Genomic DNA, 12924 nt, shown 5'->3' with positions numbered 1-12924 from the left:
TTTTGAACATATACAATTTTAATTTAAAAAGAAAAGAAAGAAGTCCTAGCATTGCAACCGCATGGGTGGACCTGGAGGACACTGTGTTAAGTGAAGTGAGCCAGTCCTTTTCAAACCGGATGCCAGGAGGTCACTGCAAAGTGATTGGCACTTGGAATACGTCTATGGGACGTTTCTGGAATACGGAGACGAGTACGTTCAGCTACTCAGATGTTGGCTCTTCCTGGAGTAAATTGTAAGGAGACTGACACTACAGGAAAGAGCTGGTTATTGCCTGGCTCCCCTGGCCTGCAGTGTCTTTCCGCATGATGTCTGAGCCTCCCTGACTGTTCCCACCCCAATGGGAGCCTCGGATTCCCACAGCGCCAGCCGCAGCTGCCCAGCTCCGCTGCCCCCGCCTGACTTCCAGCCATTTGAGGATTCTGAGGCCATAGCTACATGACATCAAAATAACCCATCAGCTTCAAAAAATAACAAGCCAAACAATTATAAACAAAACAGCTGCTTGAACCAACTGTGTGTTTTTTACCCTTTAACGGGCGTTTCATCCACTGACAACTCTAGAAAGAGTCTTCGGGTGCGAGCTAAATAATGGATTTTTTGTGCTGGGAATGACTTCATGGAGAAGGTGATTGACGCCTCTATGGTTTTGGGGAGGCAAGGATGTAATTAAGAAGCCAGCTGATGTGGGCTGACAAATCCCCCTCTGACTTCCTCACGCTGATGCCCGGAATAAATTTCAATCTTGGCATTTAAGCCAGCTTCCGAATTAACCCTTTCCTTCATGTGCCCTCTTTTTCAGTGTTTGCATTTTCCCTGCCTTTTTAGACGTTAGTTCCAGTGGTGTTGTTATTCAGGCCTTAGTGGGTTATCTATTAGGATTATCCATGCCTGTCATTAATCTGTTTAGATATTTTGGTCTTTAATTGATTTGTTGTTCAATTAACAAATAAAAAAAATCAGGCAGAGTAATAGTGAAAGGCAACAAATTCCCACTCCCCTCCCTGCCCCCCAAGCCTTGCTCCAAAGGCAACAGCATTTCACTGCTTGTGCTTTCTTTCTGATAGCTGTCCCATATATGTAAATACTATGCATATGCCACTCAGTTCTGAGTGGTCCACCTTTTATTTGCTGTTGGCTTTCTGTTATGATGTATCTTGTAAAATCAACACCCCCCACTTCCTTCCACCCAATATAGTCACATCACTACTTAGTCACTTTCACAAACATGCCCCCCAATAAACTTCTCCCACTCCTAATTGTGTTTCAATGTTTGCTTCCCAACAACCCAATTAATACAGTGGTACCAGGAGCATCCGAGAAAGCAGGCGGTAAGGTGGGGGTTGAATGGGATGATTCAATATCAGAAAGATCTCAGTCCTCACGTTAATTTGCAAATGTCAAAATGCCAATAAAAATATCAGTGAGAAGCTTTATGAACCTAGGAAAGTTGATGCTGATGTTCATGTAGAAAATGAAACAGGCATGAATAGCTAAGGAAACATAGGCAAGAAAAAAATCTATGCGAGGGCCGAGCGCTTCCAGATACAAAGATGTTCTAGAAGGCCTCTGTAAGCAAAGCAGTATAGCCTGGATCATGAATAGACAGACAGACAGACAGATAAGTGGAGCAGAACAAATCACCCAGAAATAGTGCCAAGTACGTCTAGAAATTTAGTGTATGGTAAATATAGTATTTCAAATCACCAGAGCAAAGATGAACTTTTTAATAAATGGTGCCAGGGCAACTAGGTAACCACTTGGGAAAAGATAAAATTAGATCCTCACCCAACACAATAGGTAAGCATCAACTCCATATGAACCAGAACTCTAGGTGAGAAAGCTCACAGCCACGAACCTACTGCATGTAAATGTGAGTGGATTCTCTTTCATCTTAGTGGAGACCAAGGCTTTCCAACTGTGAAACAGGGGAAAGGAATAAAAGTAAGGACTGATAAACTTGACTCCATAATATTTAAAAAAATCTTTCACACAGAAAAGTATCACCATAAATAAAACTAAAAGAAAATTGACAATTGAGAGATATATTAACAACATATATTGGGGCAAAGGATAATATCTCTAATATAAAGAATTCTTTAAAATTGAGAGGAAAGTGGCCAGAACTCTGATAGAAAAATGGGCAAAAAGCATGAGCAGACCACTTACATACAAAAGTTATAAAAATGATCCAATAAACACGAAAACATTTTCAGTCTCACGTATAATAAGAGAAATGCAAATTAAACATGGAGATTCCATTTATCACCAATCAAATGGACAAAAGTTCAAAAGGATGACAATACATTGTATAGGTGAAACTATAAGAAACCAGGCTTCTCCCATGTTGCTGACAAGAATGCAAATGGAAACAACCCTCATGGAGGAGAATTTGGCAATTTCTAACAGTCTATATACACTTTCACCTGGTGATCTAGCAACTGACATATGGAGACAAGGTTGTTCATCCTACACTATTTATAATTGGAAGCAATCTAGATGCCTGACCTAAGAGAGTGGATGAATTAACCTTGGTATGCCCATGTCATAGAGTACTATGCAACTGTACAAAAGAATGACAAAGATTTCCATAAAACAATATGGAGGGATTTCCAGGAGACATTATTATGTTGGGGGAGGGGAGGGTCAAGTGCATAAGAAGACTAAGGTATGTTACCATCTATGTAAGAAAAAAGAGAAAATAAGAAAATATACATGTATCTGCTCACTTGTGCAAGAAGACACACAGAAAGGCTGAACCAGAAACGAATGGCATCGGTTACCTCCAGAGAACGAGGTGAAAAGGATGGGGAGAGGAATATGCCTGTGAGTTGGTTCTGACTTTTGGAACCAGATTAATGTTTTTATACTTGAATGAGAACAGTAAAGCCTAACCATGAAGTACAAGCAGAAACCAATGAACTGAAGTATTATGTGATTTCAAATTAATAACAAGCACAGTGAAGGATGAGGAGGGAGTTTGTACCCAAATAACATTTCTACACAGGATTTTAAATCTACATCCCTGGGCTAGAGATAGAAAGAACAGCAAACAAATACTGAACTCTAGCTATGAGGTATGTTTTGCTCAGTAGTATGGGTTAGCACTTCTGAAACTATATATTCCAGCATCGAGGAAATAAGTAAATACACAGGGGCTCATGGGAGCCAGATTTCTCATTATCTGAGAAGGAAATTTAAAAAATATGGAAAGAAGAAAGGGTAGAGTGAACCCTAAAGTGATGTATTGGAGGTGTCAATATGAACACATGGCTTTAAAGATAGATGATGGATAGATAGATAGATAGATAGATAGATAGATAGATAGATAGATAGAAAATAGAGGACAAATAGATGAGTAGATGGATGGATAGATGATGGATGGATAATGGATGGGTGGGTGTGTGGGTGGATGGGTGGATGAATGAATGAGTAGATGGATGGGTGAATGGATGGATGGATGGACAAAAACTGATTTTTTTTCTCTGTCCTCTGAGAGGGCATAGAAGCGATGACACCAAGTGATAATAATCAAACATATTACCCAGCTCTTCGGTTTCTAAATACCATTCTCCATTAAAAAGAACCAGAGTTATTTGAGAAATGGCTGGTTTGGGGTCTGAAGATGAAAAAGGTCTTGTAAAAGAACCTGGGACATCCTGTGTCTGAATATAAGGATTGCTCGAAGGATGGGGCATGTCAAAGGGACAGGGGGCCATCTTGAAAGCCTTCCCACTGGCCCCATCTGAGACAATTGGGCATCAAAACAAATAATGGTAAAATACTGACAGACACAAACAAACAATGGGAGAAGAAAAAATTCTCTCTCTGATAGTAAAATACCAACTAATACATGTAAAAGGAATCGTGCAATCAGAAAAATCACCAGTTGGCAACCACCATAATAAATACTGATTGAAGATGTAACCGGTGACCTGTTAGGCATTTATCATTGTAGTAATAGTATGGAAACACTGCCGAACTTGATGAGAGAGAAGAGGACTCATGGTACCAGATCAAGAAGGCTCGCCCATTGTGAAAACCCAGATTGGGAGAGAGCTTAGGCCAGATGGCTGATCCTACAACAAGAGACTTATTTGTTCCCTGGACAACCCGTTTCTATTGCATCTTATTGCTCGGCACAGCAGAGAGGGTGCCCTTTAGGCCGGAGGGAGCTGTGGGGATGTGCATAGCCGGGAGCTACCAGACCAGTAGGACTGCTTTGCAGCCTTCAGGGATCGCCTGGGTAGCAAGCTGGCTGGAGGGAGGCAGCGTTCTGCAAGCCCCTGGGGTGAGTGGTGCTTAAACAGTCCCCAGATTATCACCCCCCTTCAGAAACAGCCCCTGGGATTCATTAGCACCAACAGCCTTGCCTCTTGGAAAAGCACGCAATCATAACTCTCAAATGGCAGGCTTCGCGTCCCTGCGTGCAGAGGGTCTCCTGGGGGCCGCAGCATTTTTATGACATTGGATGTTTCTTGTCACTGTTCAAATGAAACATATCGAGGCAGCCCTGGGGTGGGCACCATATGGCTAGCTCCCTGCCCTGAGTGACACTGAGGGGAATAATGACATTCTTCCAGATCTGACTCCATCATTTTAATCACGGAAACGTATGCACTCCTGCTGCTAATCCCAGCTCGGGGCTTCCCGGCTCCCGAAGTCAGCCTCGTAGGGAATTCAATTAATGAGCCAGCCTTTCGGAATAACTTACTCAGTCATTACAACTGGGGAAACAGATTGGCAGCGAAGAGGAATGGAAATTGTAGGTTTCCTACTCAGCCCCCTTTGTCCCTGCGAGGGAGAATGGGGGTTTTGTTTTCGTTCGATTATCAAGTCAAAATTTCCACTTTCTTGTCTATTCACTGGCTACCATCTGTTCAACTAAAGGGCTGTGAAGATTCTAACTCAATGTCTCGTTTTTTGGAATGTTTAGAAACTAAAGGAACCCCAAACTTAAATTTTGTATTTTAATTTAATGTTAATAAGAGTTAGAGGTAGCATCCAAAAAGATTTTCTTTTATTTAATGTTCTGAAATCCTTTCTCTCGATACTTCTTTAAACGGCCCATTTTATGAGTTCTATTTATCTCAGAAAAAAAGTAAACATGCTGTTTTTCTTCTTCTCTTTTAAAATGAAAGAAGAGTTACATAACCACATGGAGAAAACATGGAAATCAGAAAGTATTACCCGCAGCCCCCGTGTCAAAACACAAATGCCTGGTGTTGGCCCCAGTCTGTTGTTTGCCCTTTTATTTTTCCCACGTTCACAATTTCCCATGTTTATATGTTGGTTTCTCTTATGACTTGTGAGCTTAGACAGTCATTCCTGCTCGACAGTAGTCTATTTTAATTTCGTATGGCTTTTTTATATTTGATTTTTTAACACTTTAATCCATTTAGAAGTTACTTTGGTGAAAGATGAAGCTTTTCCCCTCCCCCTGCAAGGAAGCACCAAGGGCTGTCCAGGGGGATCCCTGGGTTCCACACATGTTCCTGTTGAGTGACAGCCACCCACCTCCCCCCCGTGTCCGGACGATTACTCCTGCCAAGACAAAGACTCCTCTTGCTCGTTGACCCCTGGACACAAGGATTTCCAAGCAGCAAGCACAGCTTGTAGTTCATGGGACCCATGCCCCCTGGCAAGAGGACGCCCCATCTAGGGGCGGAACATGTTGTCCTGCAGAGCTCAGAGTTGTGGGGACAGGAATCACCCCAAATCCCCTGGTGGGTCGTAGGAGGTCAGGGCAGGGGAGGCCACTCCTACTTCACCCTGGGGCACAGTGTCAGGCAGGGCACCCACTGCAGCCTGGAGAACAGCACCCATCCTCAGAGCACCCCCTCTCAGCGGGCATCTCTGCACTCTGTTCGGTGTGATTGGAAGCACACAGACTGATCTCATGCGCATGGGCTCACCCCACACTCCTCCATCCGCCCGGTCAAACGCCGTGTTGTGTGGGATTCCATGCTTGAGGATCAGGCGCTTCCAAAGCACCCAGGTGCTGGTCTGAGACATCGGCACCACGCAGGGGAGCAGGGAGATGAGACTGACCCCAGGACCCTGCAGGATCCCAGCTCGGTGGTACCGACACTCCTCCAACACACGGGAGATCAGCCTCAGACCACGTCCGGCCAGATCCCTGGAAGAACAGACGACGCGAATAGTGGCATTGATGACCCTGAGAAAAACCTTGCCCCCCTGGCGACACAGGCCAGGGTGCAAGAACTGGAAAGTGAAAACAGGACACCTGCCACGCGACAGTGGAAGGTTGTGAACCCGCACTAAGGTCTGGAAGGTGGTTTTCTCTGCTCAGAGAAGACCACGGGCTTTGCGATGAACTGCTTTGTGTAGACAGGTTTTATAGTAGAAAGTTTGCATTCTTTTTATCACATTTAACCAGTTTATAGAATGATTTTTCCCTTCCAGTGTTTTTTTTTAATCCTCACCCAAGGATATGTTTTTATTGATTTTAGAGAGAGAGGAAGGGGGGGAGAGAGAGAGAGAGAGACATCGATGCGAGAGAGAAATGTTGATCAGTTGCCTCCCGTACATGCCCATCCAGTGATCAAACCTGCAACATTTTGGTGTATGGGATGATGCTCCAACCCACTGAGCCTCCCAGCTGGGGCTTCCTCCCAGTTTCTTGAACATGGTAACTTCCCATCTTGGACCTTGGGCAGTTGTGCTATAAAAAATTAAATACTGCCCTAACTGGTTTGGCTCAGTGGATAGAGCGTCAGCCTGTGGACTCAAGGGTCCCAGGTTCGATTCCAGTCAAGGGCATGTATCTTGGTTGCGGGCACATCCCCAGTAGGGAGTGTGCAAGAGGCAGCTGATCGATGTTTCTCTCTTATCGATGTTTCTAACTCTCTATCCCTCTCCCTTCCTCTCTGTAAAAAAATCAATAAAATATATTTTTAAAAAATTAAATACTAAGATTTTGGTAGTTCCTGCCTAAAATTGTCAACATTTTGTGTATACTTAGGTTAAGTCATTTTTTCCCCTATTATTCCTTTTGTAGTAATTGCTGTCTGGTAAAACTTGCAGTGTAATATTTTTATTAGACAAATAGTAAATTCTTCTATTACTAAAAAAAAGCCTTCCATGTCCCCCAGTATACAGGCCACAGCAGTGTCTTCAGGGGTGGGGCAGGCTGTCTCCAGAACCGGAAGAAGCTTCCCAGGGGTCACGCTTCCTTCTTTGGGGGAAAGAAGGCAACATGTAGCGAATCGCCTTTCAGTGGGGAGGAATTCTGGATGTGCCCCTTACACCTGAGTAACAGGTCCCTGATCTCCATGACCCTGCCAGCCCGGAGCCCATGTCTTGCCCAGGCCTCCAGCACCAGCACCTCCTGCTCATTGTTACAGACATCATCACTTCAGTAAATTAATATCACGTGCACCTGGAGGTCCAGAGGGGGCGAAGCTCTTTGACCCGTGTGCTGAAAGAGATCAGGAGAGTGAATACAACTCCTGAGAGAAACTGTGGATGTGTGTTATTGTCCATAACAGGTGAATACAAATAGTTTCAGATCCTCTTTCCTCACTGAGATAGCAGAATGCATTCGCCAAGATGATGGCTGTGTAACACGAGGCTGTAGTAATCCAGCAATAACACCAACGCAGCAGCTGCATGGAGGCTACTGCTGGGTGGAAATGGCGGTGGTTACCCTCCAGATCCACAGGGCAGGAGCCAGGCGGGCAAATTAAAAGGGATTATGATGGGGGCCACCACCCCTGCACTTGAGGTCTTTGACGATGGCACCGATGTCCCCCTTAGGAAGTGACAGTATTTCTTATTTATTATCTGGGGCTGGGGAAGGAGGCGGTGTGAGGGGCTCCCACTTACTATGATACTCATTTCATCAACCACTGAACCAATATGGGGCTTTCTCCAACAGCGAAATCTCTCAATCCCAATGATACAGTGAGGAAGGAGGACAATGACCACCCGAAGGAGTCACCAAACCACTGGACACAGTCTAAGTTGGACTTGGGCCGGGATGCTATTTATTACTTGGCCCCCCTAGGCCCTCACTCCAACAGGGGACACTTTGGGTCTCTGCGTATCAATGTCAACACACTTTACTAAAAGTACTCGGATGTCCTGGTATTCCCAGTGTCTAGGCACTTGGGTAAATGGCCATAGTTCCTTTGAGGGAAGACTGGAGGGGTTGTTAAGCATATAGTTGTGATAATATTGGGGAGCCCTTCCTTCTGGGAGCCTACAGGGCTCTTCAATCAATGGGTCCAAGGCTGAAACCTGGGCCAAGTCCCAATGTTTGTGACATTTTATTGCAGAGACGGCCCTCAGCCTCCTGCTCATGTGTTCTTGCTTTCTTTTGATTTTATGCATGAAACGCACCACTGTTGGCAGCCCACCGTCTTCCCCTAGGGTGCCATGTTTTATTAAATGTGAAATACTAAATACATTTCTTTGCAGCCCTTTCCCCTGGCTGCCACTCCCTCATAATTGTGACCCTCTGGCTCTGGTGGTGAGGTGCTAGCCCACAGTCTCTGTTGCTTCAGGGCCTCCCATGTCTGTAACAATCACTATCAATGAGCCCAGCTCTGTGACAGCTTCTCCTGCTAGTAGCTTTGGCCTAGAGTGGCTCCAAGGAGAAACCAATGGCTCCCATGGAACAAAGGGGAAATGCCTGAGTTGTTGTGGCAGATGGTGGATGGAGGGATTAAAAGGCTCAGGAGAGCCCTTGCCGGTGTGGCTCAGTTGGTTGAACATCATCCTGTGCACTGAAAAGTCACAGGTTCAATTCCCAGTCAGGGCCCTGGGGTGCTAGAGGAGGCAGCCAATCAATGTTTCTCTCTCACTCCATCTCCCTTCCTCTCTCTCTCTCTAAAATCAATAAAAACATACTTTTAAATTTAAAAAATGGCTCTGGAGAGTGGGCATGCTGAAGTGGAGCAAACTGGACGAGCATCCCTTAAACTTCTTAGTGATGCCGGTGTCCCTCTCACCACACATTCCTGATGGCCTTGCTGAACAACATGTGCCCAGCTCTTCCCGTGGAACATGGAACATAATCCCCTCGTGAGTCTTCTGACCTCTGCCAACCCAACAGGGAGCTCTGGAGCGGAGACTGTCCATTAGGAGAGTCCTGTCTTGGGCAGCAATCACCCTGACCATGTGCTCTCATTGCCTGGGAGCTGGCCAAGAACAGTGTGCCCTCTTGTCCAGCACCGAGGCAGGCCTGGAGGGCACGAACTGCTGGAGGCCCGCAGCTAAGTGGCCAGTTCTTTCTTGAAGGAAGATTAAAGCAGCAGACCTCCAGCATGGCTATATCTCTGGTACAATTATTAAGTGTTTCCATATTTATCTGTATGTTTTTTATATTTTTCTTATGTTTTCTAAGAACTATATTACCTTTATAGTCACAAAAAATCATAAATGTATTTTACAAAAATTAACTGATAGGTTTGGCACTTTTCCCGCTATACCTTGCAGTCATTGGTGACCTTGGAAAAGGCAGAGTTGCCAAAATGGAAGGCAGATTAAAGGAAATAAGTATGTAGCTGGTATCAATTCCCTGATCAGTAACATGGCTATTAAGTTACTTCCTCGTAGACTTTTATGATGATCCATGAGACGTCTTGCATTATCTTCCACGGTGGGGGGGCGGGGGGGGCAGGCAGGGTTCTGCCGTGAGGGGTCACAGTGCTTGGGCATCAGAACAGGAAGAGATTGGGGCATTGCTGAGTAGCCATCTACCATGACAAGAGGCAAAACTGAAGGGTGGGCACACAAATGGAGCCAAGTTCATGAGAAATTGTGGTTAAATAAGGGATGATCTCTGCAGGAGCCTCTGGAAAGATAGAAGCACTGTGAGCTGCCAAAATAACCATTGTTGCCACAGAACCGAATTTCCCTACTCCCCCTGGCTGCCCCAGAAGGCTTGTCTGCATAGTGTTGGGCTGGGGAAGCCCCTGAAATTATCATTACTGTCCATCCTGTTAAATAAGCTGCCATGTTTTTCTATGGCAAAGTGGGAATGACCCTAGCTTGTCTTGAGTACATGAATAAAAAATGAAAGCTGTGTCTTCTCTCTGACTTCATAGCCAGGAATCTTAATGCCAAATTCAGCTCCCAGGAAATGATTCGTCTCAGGTCCTTTTTCTCTTGTTAGATATATTTTCTGACTTATCTCTAGGTATTTTGTTTTGCTTTATGAATTTTAACTCTTAAGATGCCTTGAATCTAATCGAAATAGAAGTATAATTCTTCAGTTTAAAATAAAAAATCCTGTCTTGTAGAGCCAATATGAAGATTCATGAGTTAATATTTACACAGAACCTTAAGAACATTGGTGAACAGAATTTTTTAACACAGAGTCATAACCTGCAGCATTATAATAACCTCTTCCATTCTGGAAGCTGGAGCACTCGTATTTCCTCATTAATTCCCAGTTAAAGGAGCCATGGCTTACAGCTGCCACGTTTTTCTGAACCAAATGAACTTTCCTTAGGAACCTACCAATGGGCTCCTTACAAAGCACAATAAAGGGGGAAGAGCAATCTAGGACTTTGGAGACCTCGTTCCTCATCTAGGCTTTGAGGTGATCAACCCACCAGACCAGCACCAAAACTCTCCTTTCCCTAGGCTTCAGTCTCCTCATCTAGAATAATAAAAGCATAATATGCTAATTAGACCCGACAGCCGAACAACCTTCCAGACATTATTCCGGACATCCTTCCTGACGAAGCCATGGCAGTGGGGGCCGAGGCAGAGGTGGTTAGGGGCAATCAGGCAGGCAGGTGAGCAGTTAGGGGCAATCAGGCAGGTAGGCGAGTGGTTAGGGGCAATCAGGTAGGCAGGCAGGCAAGCAGTTAGGGGCGATCAGGCAGGCAGGCGAGCAGTTAGGAGCCAGTAGTCCGGCATTGTGAGAGAGGGTGCAGGCTGGGCTGAGGGACCCTCCTCCCCACCCCTGTGCACAAATTTCATGCACTGGACCTCTAGTCTATAATAAATGGGTTGGATGGTGGATCTTAGTCGGCTTGGGGTTGAAAGTCCTGGGACTACCTGGTAAAAACCATGGACCTTCTGCCAAGAAGAATGTAACATACAACATTTATGGACAGTGTTTCATGGGGGGTTGTGAGGCAAGGGAAACACACTGCAGAGTCCTCTCTGAAGAACCCAGATGACCTCTTAGATCTCTCCCAGCTCTTAAGTTTTATAATCCCGTGATGAAGGTGCCTCTTAAAAGGAGGGGGGAAATAGGAATATACTAAGCTAGCTTCCCCCGAAGTGCAGCCTGTCCTCTCACACCGTTCCTGGGTCCACCAGGTAGACCAATGGGAATAGGACGGGTGCAGCCAGGAGCAAAAAGGACGCTGTGCAGGGCCAGATGCTGGACATACTTGACATTGCTTTCTGAGACCACAGATCTTTCCATGCTTTGAATTCTCATTCCTTTCTCCTGGTGTGAGCTTGAATTTGTCGCCTATAACTTATGCCCACCTATCACTATGATCTTCGTCTCTAAGGCTTCCTGGTCTATTATTCAGTCATTAACTAACTCCATGAATCCAAAAGGCACTCACTGGAAGAATTTTAGCCCACTGTGTTATGTCCATTCTTTATGTGTAGCCATGTGATTCCTTTTATGTCGCTCACACAAGGACACCTTGACTCACACCGCGGATGTGTTTAATCTGGCACTCCCATACCAACAGGGAAGCACTGAACCCAAGGGCTGTGCTCTGGGATGAGGCTCCTTTCCTTGGCCAGATCCTGAGATCTGCGCCCCTAACCTCCTTTCTAGGCAAAATGGCCAACCTATTCCTGGCCTACTGCGCCCTGTGTGGGACATCCCATCTCAATAATTCAGAGACTTCACAGAACCACCCCACTCGGGCCCCTCAGTTAGGCTGAGGTTATGCCCTAAACAAACCTGACCTTGAATCTTTGGAGGTTTCAACAGTGAGAATTCTTTGGGTTGCAAGTATCAGAAACCCAACCCAAAGTAGCATAAGCAAAAAGGGGGCTATATTTAAGGACTCCTAAGGTTTCTCAAGAACTCAGTGGTAAGACACCATCTCGCCTGCAGAAACATATGACTCTTTTGGGGTGTAGGGGGAGTGCAGTCTCAGAGTCTCTCTCCACCTCCTGTCTCCCTGCCCAGCATCCTTCCTTTCTTTAGTTCACATGGCAGAAACCACAGTTGCAAGTCTAAACATCAGGCACCTGCAGGAGGCTGACTTCTCTCTCTTAATCCCAAGTCTAAACCACACAGGGCACTCTCGGCCACATGGAGTCAGGGGCCCACTGAAGACCCCGTTCACCGCAGCCAGCGGGTGGGAGTCACGCAGTATCTCCACGGCACCTCCCATGAGGAGCAAGAAACGGAATGGAAGATGGATGAGCAAAGTTCCCAGGAAGGGTGGGGATTGTGCTGGGTGGGAAGAACTCCCCTCTCCCTTCCTCCTCTTCTTCTGGTCCTATAGTCACCAGCCCAGAGTTCCTCCAACCCCTTATTTGTAAATGTAACTACCATAAAAGAGATTTAGTACTCAGGCAAGTTTTAGAAGTCTTATTTCACTCGACAAATATTTATTGAATCTTTTCTATAGTCCAAGAAATGTTTTAGGCACTAGAGATTCAATAATTAACAAAACAAAGAAGGCCCCTGTTCTCACCGGAATTTATAGTCTAGCACAGAGTAGAGGGGGAGAGAAAATATCAGGCAAAGATGAAATGATATACAGACAATTCAAATAAAGAAACAAGATGTAACCTGGCATTATATGTGTGTGATTTTTCTGATATTAATAGCGTTACTTTCTGGCTACAAGCCACTAGCTTTCTTTCTGATTATATTCATCGGGTATATCTTTTTCTATCTCCTTAATTTCAACTTCTTTTGTCGGCTTATGTTTTACTTTGTAAACAACATATATTGGATTGTGC

At 45.1% G+C, this 12924-nt stretch overlaps 1 pseudogene; it reads left to right on the top strand.

Annotated features, from left to right (window-relative positions):
• Nucleotides 1-5964: 5964 nt before the first annotated feature.
• LOC102262397 lies at nucleotides 5965-6285 on the top strand (annotated as a pseudogene).
• Nucleotides 6286-12924: the final 6639 nt, after the last annotated feature.

This window comes from Myotis brandtii, unplaced genomic scaffold, assembly GCF_000412655.1.
Source record: "Myotis brandtii unplaced genomic scaffold, ASM41265v1 scaffold354, whole genome shotgun sequence".
NCBI lineage: Eukaryota > Metazoa > Chordata > Mammalia > Chiroptera > Vespertilionidae > Myotis > Myotis brandtii.
The sequence above is the reverse complement of the archived record's forward strand: the minus strand, read 5'-3'. Positions and strand labels throughout refer to the sequence as shown.